The 13309-nt window shown below is 36.0% G+C and overlaps 3 long non-coding RNA genes across 3 annotated transcripts; 2 read left to right on the top strand and 1 right to left on the bottom strand.

Moving 5' to 3' along the window:
* The first annotated feature begins 3840 nt into the window (after nucleotides 1-3840).
* On the top strand, nucleotides 3841-5774 carry LOC146530584 (uncharacterized). The gene is made up of 2 exons (XR_014878913.1): nucleotides 3841-4379; nucleotides 4578-5774. It is a non-coding gene; the product is annotated as an uncharacterized LOC146530584 (long non-coding RNA).
* Nucleotides 5145-6177, bottom strand: LOC146530583 (uncharacterized). The gene is made up of 2 exons (XR_014878912.1): nucleotides 5599-6177; nucleotides 5145-5333 (listed from the first exon to the last, which is right to left on the bottom strand). It is a non-coding gene; the product is annotated as an uncharacterized LOC146530583 (long non-coding RNA).
* Nucleotides 6178-6358: 181 nt separating this feature from the next.
* On the top strand, nucleotides 6359-7731 carry LOC146530582 (uncharacterized). The gene is made up of 3 exons (XR_014878914.1): nucleotides 6359-6894; nucleotides 7100-7243; nucleotides 7402-7731. It is a non-coding gene; the product is annotated as an uncharacterized LOC146530582 (long non-coding RNA).
* Nucleotides 7732-13309: the final 5578 nt, after the last annotated feature.

Here is a 13309-nt window from a genome sequence, read left to right as displayed (position 1 = left end):
ACTGGTAGTGCAAATCAGGGACAACCTGAGGCGTTGTCGCACCCAAAATAAGAACGTATGCTTGTTTTGGGTGAAGGCACACGCAGGGCTGGAGGGGAACGAGCGCGCAGACGAGCTGGCCAAGCTAGCGACCAAATCGAAGAAAAGGCCAGACTACGACGCGTGTCCGATCTCATTCGCCAAACGACTTCTTCGTCAGAAGTCGATTGGCGAATGGAATCGGAGATACCAGTCTGGCCAAACGGCGTCCGGAACAAAACTGTTCCTCCCGGATGTAGCATGCGCTTACAAGACCACCAGGAGGCTTAAGATCGACACAGTATTGACCCAAATATTGACCGGCCACGGTGGGTTCTCCCAGTACTTACATAGGTTTAAGTGCAAGGAGAGCCCATCGTGCATCTGTGAGCCGGGCACCGCAGAGAGCGTGACTCACATTCTGTGCGAGTGTCCGGTCTACAGTGGTGAGAGGGCCCAACTTGAAATCCAAACCGGGCAAAAGATAGCAGCCGAAAGCTTAAAGGAATTGATAAGGGACCGGGAGACCCATGAGGCATTCGTGGGATTCTGTAAGAGTGTGGGCGGCAAGGTTATAAAAAGAAACAAATAAGTTAAAGAAGTAAGTTCAGCGTCGACAGTAAATTTCTTTTTTTTTTTTTCAAAAACGCATTCGGTTATCTATTCAAGATACTCTAAAGTCAATTTCAAGTCAACAATCCTACAGTCAATTTCATCATAGGCCTTGTGCCAATTCTCCAAAATTAAAATCAGCCGAAATAAAATGTCAAAAGATAAACAAAGTCTCTGATTACGTCAGAGGGACGAGTATAAATAAAAAAAAAAAAAAAAAAAAACCTAACCTAACCTAACCTAACCCTGAAAACCGTTTTTTTTTTTTTTTTTTGGTTTCAAGGTGGTATACAACTCGCGGGAATGCGCGGGAAGGTGCGGGCGGTAAGTGGCGAAAACCGATTTTTTCAGTTTTTCCTGCTCGGATTCAGTTGAATTTGATGTCGATCGTTCGGGCTCCGAGGGGCCTTCAAGGTGGTATACAACCCGCGGGAATGCGCGGGAAGGTGCGGGCGGTAAGTGGCGAAAACCGATTTTTTCAGTTTTCCCCGCTCGGATTCAGTTGAATTTGATGTCGATCGTTCGGGCTCCTAGGGGCCTTTAAGGTGGTATACAACCCGCGGGAATGCGCGGGAAGGTGCGGGCGGTAAGTGGCGAAAACCGATTTTTTCAGTTTTCCCCGCTCGGTTTCAGTTGAAACTGGTGTCGATCGTTCGGGCTCGGAGGTGCCTTCAAGGTGTTATACAAACCGCGGGAATGCGCGGGAAGGTGCGGGCGGTAAGTGGCGAAAACCGATTTTTTCAGTTTTCCCCGCTTGGATTCAGTTGAAACTGGTGTCGATCGTTCGGGCTCCGAGGGGCCTTCAAGGTGGTATACAACCCGCGGGAATGCGCGGGAAGGTGCGGGCGGTAAGTGGCGAAAACCGATTTTTTCAGTTTTCCCCGCTCGGACTCAGTTGAAACTGGTGTCGATCGTTCGGGCTCCGAGGGGCCTTCAAGGTGGTATACAATCCGCGGAAATGCGCGGGAAGGTGCGGGCGGTAAGTGGCGAAAACCGATTTTTTCAGTTTTCCCCGCTCGGACTCAGTTGAAACTGGTGTCGATCGTTCGGGCTCCGAGGGGCCTTCAAGGTGGTATACAACCCGCGGGAATGCGCGGGAAGATGCGGGCGGTAAGTGGCGAAAACCGATTTTTTCAGTTTTCCCCGCTTGGATTCAGTTGAAACTGGTGTCGATCGTTCGGGCTCCGAGGGGCCTTCAAGGTGGTATACAACCCGCCGGAATGCGCGGGAAGGTGCGGGCGGTAAGTGGCGAAAACCGATTTTTTCAGTTTTCCCCGCTCGGACTCAGTTGAAACTGGTGTCGATCGTTCGGGCTCCGAGGCGCCTTCAAGTTGGTATACAACCCGCGGGAATGCGCGGGAAGGTGCGGGCGGTAAGTGGCGAAAACCGATTTTTTCAGTTTTCCCCGCTCGGACTCAGTTGAAACTGGTGTCGATCGTTCGGGCTCCGAGGGGCCTTCAAGGTGTTATACAAACCGCGGGAATGCGCGGGAAGGTGCGGGCGGTAAGTGGCGAAAACCGATTTTTTCAGTTTTCCCCGCTCGGATTCAGTTGAATTTGATTTCGATCGTTCGGGCTCCGAGGGGCCTTCAAGGTGGTATACAACCCGCGGGAATGCGCGGGAAGGTGCGGGCGGTAAGTGGCGAAAACCGATTTTTTCAGTTTTCCCCGCTCGGTTTCAGTTGAAACTGGTGTCGATCGTTCGGGCTCCGAGGGGCCTTCAAGGTGTTATACAAACCGCGGGAATGCGCGGGAAGGTGCGGGCGGTAAGTGGCGAAAACCGATTTTTTCAGTTTTCCCCGCTCGGATTCAGTTGAATTTGATTTCGATCGTTCGGGCTCCGAGGGGCCTTCAAGGTGGTATACAACCCGCGGGAATGCGCGGGAAGGTGCGGGCGGTAAGTGGCGAAAACCGATATTTTCAGTTTTCCCCGCTCGGTTTCAGTTGAAACTGGTGTCGATCGTTCGGGCTCCGAGGTGCCTTCAAGGTGTTATACAAACCGCGGGAATGCGCGGGAAGGTGCGGGCGGTAAGTGGCGAAAACCGATTTTTTCAGTTTTCCCCTCTTGGATTCAGTTGAAACTGGTGTCGATCGTTCGGGCTCCGAGGGCCTTCAAGGTGGTATACAACCCGCGGGAATGCGCGGGAAGGTGCGGGCGGTAAGTGGCGAAAACCGATTTTTTCAGTTTTCCCCGCTCGGACTCAGTTGAAACTGGTGTCGATCGTTCGGGCTCCGAGGGGCCTTCAAGGTCGTATACAACCCGCGGAAATGCGCGGGAAGGTGCAGGCGGTAAGTGGCGAAAACCGATTTTTTCAGTTTTCCCCGCTCGGACTCAGTTGAAACTGGTGTCGATCGTTCGGGCTCCGAGGCGCCTTCAAGTTGGTATACAACCCGCGGGAATGCGCGGGAAGGTGCGGGCGGTAAGTGGCGAAAACCGATTTTTTCAGTTTTCCCCGCTCGGATTCAGTTGAATTTGATGTCGATCGTTCGGGCTCCGAGGGGCCTTCAAGGTGGTATACAACCCGCGGGAATGCGCGGGAAGGTGCGGGCGGTAAGTGGCGAAAACCGATTTTTTCAGTTTTCCTCGCTCGGATTCAGTTGAAACTGGTGTCGATCGTTCGGGCTCCGAGGGGCCTTCAAGGTGTTATACAAACCGCGGGAATGCGCGGGAAGTTGCGGGCGGTAAGTGGCGAAAACCGATTTTTTCAGTTTTCCCCGCTCGGATTCAGTTGAATTTGATGTCGATCGTTCGGGCTCCGAGGGGCCTTCAAGGTGGTATACAACCCGCGGGAATGCGCGGGAAGGTGCGGGCGGTAAGTGGCGAAAACCGATTTTTTCAGTTTTCCCCGCTCGGATTCAGTTGAAACTGGTGTTGATCGTTCGGGCTCCGAGGGGCCTTCAAGGTGTTATACAAACCGCGGGAAGGTGCGGGCGGTAAGTGGCGAAAACCGATTATTTCAGTTTTTTTTTTTTTTTTTTATTTATTTATTTATTTATTTTACAATCTTAATATATACAAAATCTCTTGCCAAACTCGTGAGTTTATAGGCAAGAAGCGCTCTTTACTTTACTACATTAATTTAAACTACTATACCAACCCTTATAATTTAACCATACATACATAACACAAAAAAAAAAAAACAACAAAAAAATAGATAAAAGATAAATAACATTAATAAACTTAACACATCTTATATATTATATCTATTCCTATACTATCGCCCAATGTTAATAATCGATCCTAATCCATAAATTGCTACCATAGATTAAAATATCAATCTATTTTTTGAGTTTAGCTTGCCAATAACCTATCGAAGTACTTCATTTTCAATCTTTAACTTCAATCTATCGTTGGGAGGACTAACTGGAGATGAAGAGGGAACTTTGTATGAAAGTTACAGCTTGTGCGTGCCAATAAACGATCTGTCCATTTTGACATTACGTTGGATAGCAAAAATGACAGCTAATTGCGATCCGACATATTTTGGGGTTTACTTTATCATATCCCCGGATTGCAAAATTGCATTTATATTATATTTGATTTTTAAAGTAAATAAATATGTGGAGTGACATTTCTTCGAGTGATAGTAATGATAGTGTTATGTAGTCAGTGTCAGCAATTACAAATATATGCAGTGAGCATATAAAAATATATCAAGAGAGTGCTAAAAACTTCTATCAAGTTGGTGCCTTTCCTGGAGTTATTGCTGCAATTGATTGCACTCGAACACTTATGTGTTTAATCGCCATGTGAGTATTATTAAGTTATATAAAGTTTTCTTTACAAAAGCAGGCAAATTATGGAAACTTTTTTTTGTATACTTAATCTTAGTTACTAATTACCATTTCATTTCTTAATTTGAGCTCTGGGCTTATTAATTTCAGTTGCTGATTTTCCAAATTACTATCTCATATATTTGTAAAATAATATTTTATATTTTATTATAGGCAGCAAAATGTGATGCAAGACATTATGGTAATCAATGGAAGTAAAGTACCAAATAGACCATATTTATTAACACAAGTTCTTAATCCAAGTACTAAAGCAAAGCTGCAAGCAAGCATATATTAAACCAGGAACATAATAGAAAGGCATTATGTTAACCTAATATTACCTATGGTATGGAAAAAAGGGGACGGACCATATAAAAAAAATCTTATTATAATTTATTAGTATGATGTGTAAATAGTATTAAACTTATTAATATTCATGAATTATATACCTAATATAGAAATTTTATATTTTTAGAACATTTGCAAGATAATTTCATATTACGGCACTCCATTTGCAGAGATCTTAATTTGGAGGAAGTACCAGGAATGGAAATACCTTCATGACATGATAGATAATGAGGACAGCGCTGCAATATAAGATATCACAGAAAGGACGTAAATAATTGTTTTATAAGATGAATAATTATTCAAATATTTTATATTTATTAATTACTTAAGCGAGAAGATTGTTAGTTAATCATAGTTTTACTTGTTCTTGGGGGTGAATAAGGAAAACACACATTGTATTGTAATTTTTTTATTATTAAAAAATGTAACCTATTTTTTTATTTGTCTCTTTATATAAATATTTTTTATTTCTTAATTCTAGCTTGCTCCATGTTTAGTAATTTTATCAGCTTTATTCTCCATACATTTCTTATAAGCTACAAAATATTTAGTGAATTTCTTGCAATCACTGTTTTGTTTTTACTGAAAAAAATAAAATATTTATTAGTTCATTGTTCAATAAAGCATTCATCAATATAAGTTAAAATAATAATCTTGCACTTAATCTCAAATTTTATTCTTTGTTATCCAATGTAGCAATAAACAATATGAAATTGAAATAGCCAAGCAAAGCGATATTAATATTATAATGAATTCAAAAATTCTTTAGAGGCTAACGCCTTTATATAATTTTTTGCATGTATATTTAAACTTAATAAACAAAATTATGAATACATACGATACTTACCTTACTATGCCGGACTCCATTAATGAAATTAAAATAATTATCTTTAGTTCAGTTTAGTTGTAATTTTATGGCGTTTCAAGTTATGTTTAATAATTTATACATGAAAATGGGTTAGGAATAAAGTATCTTAAAACTAACAATTAATTATTATATTATAAAAACATATGCTGTCAAAATGACATGTTCAAGTTCCATTGTACGCACCTAAGCATATTGCATTAAGTTTTAAAAAGTGTTTTAATATTATTAATTTTTATTCTTTTTTAATATTTTGGGACTTAAAGATTTATTATTTTATTAAAAATAGTTTTTATAGGACTTTTATAAGTAATAATAATTAATTTTAAATTTAATTTAGCATATATATTAGGATTTTGTTAATTAAAAAAAGATACGTAAAACGAAACTATCGTTACCGCAGGGAGGGCCCTGCAATCCACTTTTGATGATAAGTTGACATTATCCGGAATGGTTATTGGCATGCAGGTTAGAGATTGGATAGATATGTCGAACATTCCAAGATGGACGTTAACTGGAGATCGGAGATACATTATTAATTTCGGGCGTATATCTATTCTATGTTATATCTATCCTTGTACTATCTATTCTATATTATATCTATTCTTATTATAGTACAGACTACCTATTCTATATTCTATCTATTCTATATTACGTCTATTCCTAAACTATATATTCCATATGTAATACAAACAAAAAAAAAACAAAAAATAAATTAATACTCTATGCCCTTGTCTGATTCTTTAACGCCCAATGTTAATAATCGATCCTAATCCATAAATTGCTACCATAGATTAAAATATCAATCTATTTTTTGAGTTTAGCTTGCCAATAACCTATCGAAGTACTTCATTTTCAATCTTTAACTTCAATCTATCGTTGGGAGGACTAACTGGAGATGAAGAGGGAACTTTGTATGAAAATTACAGCTTGTGCGTGCCAATAAACGATCTGTCCATTTTGACATTACGTTGGATAGCAAAAATGACAGCTAATTGCGATCTGACATATTTTGGGGTTTACTTTATCATATCCCCGGATTGCAAAATTGCATTTATATTATATTTGATTTTTAAAGTAAATAAATATGTGGAGTGACATTTCTTCGAGTGATAGTAATGATAGTGTTATGTAGTCAGTGTCAGCAATTACAAATATATGCAGTGAGCATATAAAAATATATCAAGAGAGTGCTAAAAACTTCTATCAAGTTGGTGCCTTTCCTGGAGTTATTGCTGCAATTGATTGCACTCGAACACTTATGTTTTTAATCGCCATGTGAGTATTATTAAGTTATATAAAGTTTTCTTTACAAAAGCAGGCAAATTATGGAAACTTTTTTTTGTATAAGTCTCAGTTTAACTCAGTTACAAATTACCATATCATTTCTTAATTTGAGCTCTGGGCTTATTAATTTCAATTGCTGATTTTCCAAATTACTATCTCATATATTTGTAAAATAATATTTTATATTTTATTATAGGCAGCAAAATGTGATGCAAGACATTATGGTAATCAATGGAATTAAAGTACCAAATAGACCATATTTATTAACACAAGTCCTTAATCCAAGTACTAAAGCAAAGCTGCAAGCAAGCATATATTAAACCAGGAACATATTAGAAAGGTATTATGTTAACCTAATATTACCTATGGTTTGGAAAAAAGGGGACGGACCATATAAAAAAAAATCTTATTATAATTTATTAGTATGATGTGTAAATAGTATTAAACTTATTAATATTCATGAATTATATACTAAATATAGAAATTTTATATTTTTAGAACATTTGCAAGATAATTTCATATTATGGCACTCCATTTGCAGAGATCTTAATTTGGAGGAAGTACCAGGAATGGAAATACCTTCATGACATGATAGATAATGAGGACAGCGCTGCAATATAAGATATCACAGAAAGGACATAAATAATTGTTTTATAAGATGAATAATTATTCAAATATTTTATATTTATTAATTACTTAAGTGAGAAGACTGTTAGTTAATCATAGTTTTACTTGTTTTTGGGGGTGAATAAGGAAAACAATGTGTATTGTAATTTTTTTATTATTAAAAAAATGTAACCTATTTTTTTATTTGTCTCTTTATATAAATATTTTTTATTTCTTAATTCTAGCTTGCTCCATGTTTACTAATTTTATCAACTTTATTCTCCATACATTTCTTATAAGCTACAAAATATTTAGTGAATATCTTGCAATCACTGTTTTGTTTTTACTGAAAAAAATAAAGTATTTATTAGTTCATTGTTCAATAAAGCATTCATCAATATAAGTTAAAATAATAATCTTGCATTTAATCTCAAATTTTATTCTTTGTTATCCAATGTAGCAATAAACAATATGAAATTGAAATAGCCAAGCAAAACGATATTAATATTATAATTAATTCAAAAATTCTATAGAGGCTAACGCCTTTATATAATTTTTCGCATGTATATTTAAACTTAATAAACAAAATTATGAATACATACGATACTTACCTTACTATGCCGGACTCCATTAATTAAATTAAAATAATTATCTTTAGTTCAGTTTAGTTGTAATTTTATGGCGTTTCAAGTTATGTTTAATAATTTATACATGAAAATGGGTTAGGAATAAAGTATCTTAAAACTAACAATTAATTATTATATTATAAAAACATATGCTGTCAAAATGACATGTTCAAGTTCCATTGTACGCACCTAAGCATATTGCATTAAGTTTTAAAAAGTGTTTTAATATTATTAATTTTTATTCTTTTTTAATATTTTGGGACTTAAAGATTTATTATTTTATTAAAAATAGTTTTTATAGGACTTTTATAAGTAATAATAATTAATTTTAAATTTAATTTAGCATATATATTAGGATTTTGTTAATTAAAAAAAGATACGTAAAACGAAACTATCGTTACCGCAGGGAGGGCCCTGCAATCCACTTTTGATGATAAGTTGACATTATCCGGAATGGTTATTGGCATGCAGGTTAGAGATTGGATAGATATGTCGAACATTCCAAGATTGACGTTAACTGGAGATCGGAGATACATTATTAATTTCGGGCGTAAGATAGAAATCTTTCAGTTTTATCTTTAAAATTGGTTTAGCAACGTTTTTATTCAATGTAAGGCTATTTATATTATTAAAGATTTTGGGTACCATGCACCTTGTTGTTCTATTTCCAAAATAATTTTCCGCAGTTGGCTCAAAAAATTCTTTTTTCCCGACCCTCCTAGTATTATATTTATTCTCAATCGTCTCCTTATATGTATTAGTATAAAAATTTTCTATGCTTATTAAATAGTTTACTTTAATGTCTACTGGTAAAATTCCACAAATTGAAAATAGTTTTTCATACTCTCCACGACATTTTTCTTTTATCTTTTTACCAACCAAAAACTTGATCAAACGTATTTGAAGTTGCTTTATATCCCTTAAGTATGTTTTGAATGTCCGCCCATACACGCTGAGACCATAACTAAGTATGGAGTCCGCGAGGGCATAGTATACAATGCGTAGCGTTTCCTTATTTAATACTTTACTTAAGTGGTAAAACTTCCCCAGTACACATCTTAGCCTATTGCAAATATCTATTACCTGAGATTTCCAATTAAAATGTTTATCAATTTTTAAGCCTAAGTACTTGATTGTATTAACGAATTCTAGTTTGTTACAGTTACATTTCTTTTTATTACTATGAAGACAGTCATAAGTATGCCCTACTATTTCTAGCTCATCTTTGGTAATTGTTTTTGATTTTTTGTTATACGGCGAGTGTATATACATGCATTTAGTTTTTTCAAAGTTTATAATTATACCGTTATCATGTGCCCATTTAGTGACGTTTTCAAAATCCATTTGTATGTAGTTTTTTACAACCGATATATCTTTTGAGGAATAGGTCAAACACATATCATCCGCATACATATACACCCGACACTTGTCTACAACATTAGATACGCTATTTACGTGCATCAGGTACCCCACCGGTCCATAAACTGATCCGGTCGGGACCCCTAGATTCAAGTCCATTTCTTCTCCGGCTACACCAGCAACAACAGTCTGTATCTTTCTATTACTTAGATAATTCTTTAACCATGTGTTCGTAGGACCACGTATCCCGCATTCGTCCATCGCTTTAAGCAAAACATTGTGGTTTAATGTGTCGAAGGCTTTTTTATAGTCAATACAAACCGTTATCACTTGCTCACCGGAGTCGAGACAGCTGTTTATGTAATCAGCAAAGTTAGTTAGTGCAGTCACAGTGCTGCGCCCCTTTCGAAAACCGTGTTGAGCGTCCGATAATACATCATAGCTCTCTAAGAAGTTACTAATTTGGCCTACAATAATTTTTTCTACAATTTTGTCAATAATAGACAATATGGCTATTGGTCTGTAGTTAGAATAGTCCAGGTGATTTCCCGATTTATAAATGGGACGTATAATCGCTTTTTTTAGTTGGTCAGGGTAAACACCCGTGGTTACACTCAAATTAATAAATCTAGCAATAACACCACTTATCTGTTCACACACATATTTTATATCTTTTACCCTGATCATATCCAAACCTGGTGCCTTTTCGCACGATAACCGGTCTATACATTTTTTAACTTGGAACGAGCTGACTGTACTAAATCTAAAACTCACTAAACTCGGCTGCACATAAGTGTTCCTATCAAAGAATTTTACGTTACATACATGTTTAATTTTTTTAATTTCTTCCGTAAAAGTTTTTCCAAAATTTGTACATATTTGCCTAATACTTTCAGTTTTGCCTAAATGTTTTATTATCACATCGTCGAGACTAGCTTTCTCCCTTCCGAGCCAACAATTAATATTCGACCATATTTTCCTATAGTCCCCGTTACATTTTTTTATTTCTTTTTGCCTAAATTTGTTTTTTGCCTCGATTATAAGTTTATTCACTTTGTTTCTAAATTTAGTATAATCTAACCGCTTACACATATTCTTTGGATCCGCTTTCCATATTTTAAACAAGTATCATAATACGCTTTATCATAATACCTAAACAATTACTAATCCACGGTTGTGTTTTTCGTTTATTACTTTTAGGAACAACAATTATAGTGCTTTCTTTGTAAATTTGCTTAAATACTACATTGATACATTCATATAACTGTACCGGACAAGTATATCCCAGTAATTGCGTCCAATCATAATCATCGAGTTTTTGCTTAACTAACTTATCACTAATCACTTCACGCACACTAACGTCATTGTTTAAGCTGTCGTTCGCGTCGTCACACACGCTCGCACGGAAACTTAAAATCACTCCGATGGCGTGATGATCGGACAGGTCCGCCTCGAGCACGTACGACCGCGTGGGCTCGCTCCGTCTCGCTCGCACCCATGCGTGGTCCAGGCAAGATGCGTCGACGCGGCCGCCGACGATCGCTTCGCGCGTTGTTTCTGCATTTGGTATGACGCACTGCAGCCCGAGTTCACACAAGGTGTTTTTGTATTTTGTAGTTATCGGGTTTAATTTGTTTTTGAGAATGTCAATATTCCTGTCACCAATTACCACAATATGTTCAGATTTCGGAATAAATTTAATCATATTCGACAGCTGTTCCACGAATAGTGATTTATTTCTATTTGGAGGCCTATAAATAGCAAAAATGTGCGTAATGCTTTTTCCTGCTGTTAGCTGTCCGTGGATCACCTCGAACTCTGAAGTTTTCTGTATTTTGATGTTTAGATGGAATTTATCTTTTGCATAAACCAGTAAACCTCCTCCTCGGGTAGTTTCCCTTGTATATATATGTAAAGAAATCAAACACCTCGAGGCTTTTACAGAACTTATATTTCTTCCAGGGCTAAATAACATTAGGCTTGTACAATTTATATCTCAGGACTTTTACAGAACTTATACTTCTTCCAGGGCTAGATACCATTAGGCTTGTACAATGTATATCTTAAATTATAATACAATATTTTATTCTAGAGGACCACTTTCCTCTTCAGCTCCAAATCTAATAATGCGCATCAGAATTTTTAACACATCAAGCGTCGCGCTAGTTCTATGTATAAATTTTCAAATATATCTTTTTATTAAACAAAGAGGTTGATTTACATTTTTCTATAACAAATTATCGTAAATATAAAAACTATTTATATAAAATCATTACATTCGGCCATCCGACTTCGTGCAATCTCCCGATGCACGACTACTCACAAACTCACTCATTACATTCGGTCGATTACAAATAATATATGTATTGATATTGCCGCAGCCTACTTGACATCACTAGTTTCAACAAATATACAACTAATTAAATCATTGCGTCTTGAGCTAGTACAATCATATTATAACAAAATGCGCAATAGATACTAGACTTAACATATAATTTACAAAAAATAATTACTTTTGAGACCAGAAGACTTTTGGAGTTCTCTCAGAAGTTTAACCATATGTACATATAACGAAATTGTAACTTATCGCTGCGTGGAAGAAATACGAGAAAATCTATCAATAAATAAAACATGTTTTGTTAAAATGTTGTCTGTCGGTTTTGTCGGTTTATGTGTCCCTGCGTTTGTCTGTACGCAAAGTTGAGCACGGAAAGAAATATGTAGTATAAAGTTTAGTTTCAACTTAAAGTAACATCAATAATCATACACACAAATATAAATATTATGCTCTAATGTCCACTGGCTACATGTTTGTTTATCTCTACGTATATTGCACTCTTTACGTACATACTATTTAAAGTTTATTTCTTGCTGTTACCTATTATTATCTGTCAGTTCCGTTATTGAACTTTAATTTCACTCTTAAATATATAAAATAATAAGGATAGCGTATTTATATTTGAAACTCCTGTATTTATAACCGCTAAAATTACAAATATCCTACGAAATACTTTATTGTCCATCATCAAATAAAGAGTAGTAAAAGAAAATGCTTCACATAAGAAAATGCACAGCAGGCGGCCTTATCGCTGTAAGCGATCTCTGCCAGGCTACCTTAAGGTGCACTCGGAAGTGTATGTCAATCGGTAGCCTACCGCTGCTTTATATCCTTATATACATACGTAATATATCCTATTATATTGTATAGAATTATTAATTATAATAAAATATAATTTCTAATGTCAACAAACATATATAAATACGGTCACGTTAATTTGTAAAGAAAAGGATACAAAAACTTAAATATGTCTAGGTCTAGGTCTAGGTATAAGGATACCTAGGAAATATTATTAAGCAATTTTAATTAACACAATAGATGTATGTTGATAAGTATGTAAAAAAAATCCATAACAGTACGTTCAGAAAAGTAAAAGGATCAACGATATTACAGAGCCAAGTAGTGTGCATCTAGCTGGGCTAATATAATGTTTGGATTGAGAACGTTACATTCGATAGGAATACAGCGTCGAGCTATTGGCATCATCAAAAATAAATATATATAATAACAATTTTGCAGTTGAGTTATAACAATTACTTCACATACATACTCATAATAAAATCGTAAGAGGTTCGGTCTTTACTTGAAAAATATTTAAAAAAAAAAAAATGTTATTAACCTAATAGAATCCAAAACAATTATTTTTAAATTTTTGTTTATTTGTCCGTTTGTCTGTGCGTTTGTTATCTCAGAATCGAACAAAATCCGAAAACATATAGGGTTTATTTTATTACAATCGGTTCATAAACAAAAAAAA

This window comes from Heliconius melpomene, chromosome 17 (assembly GCF_056956725.1).
Source record: "Heliconius melpomene rosina isolate 202511_hmr_F chromosome 17, ASM5695672v1, whole genome shotgun sequence".
NCBI classification, from domain to species: domain Eukaryota; kingdom Metazoa; phylum Arthropoda; class Insecta; order Lepidoptera; family Nymphalidae; genus Heliconius; species Heliconius melpomene.
The sequence above is the reverse complement of the archived record's forward strand: the minus strand, read 5'-3'. Positions and strand labels throughout refer to the sequence as shown.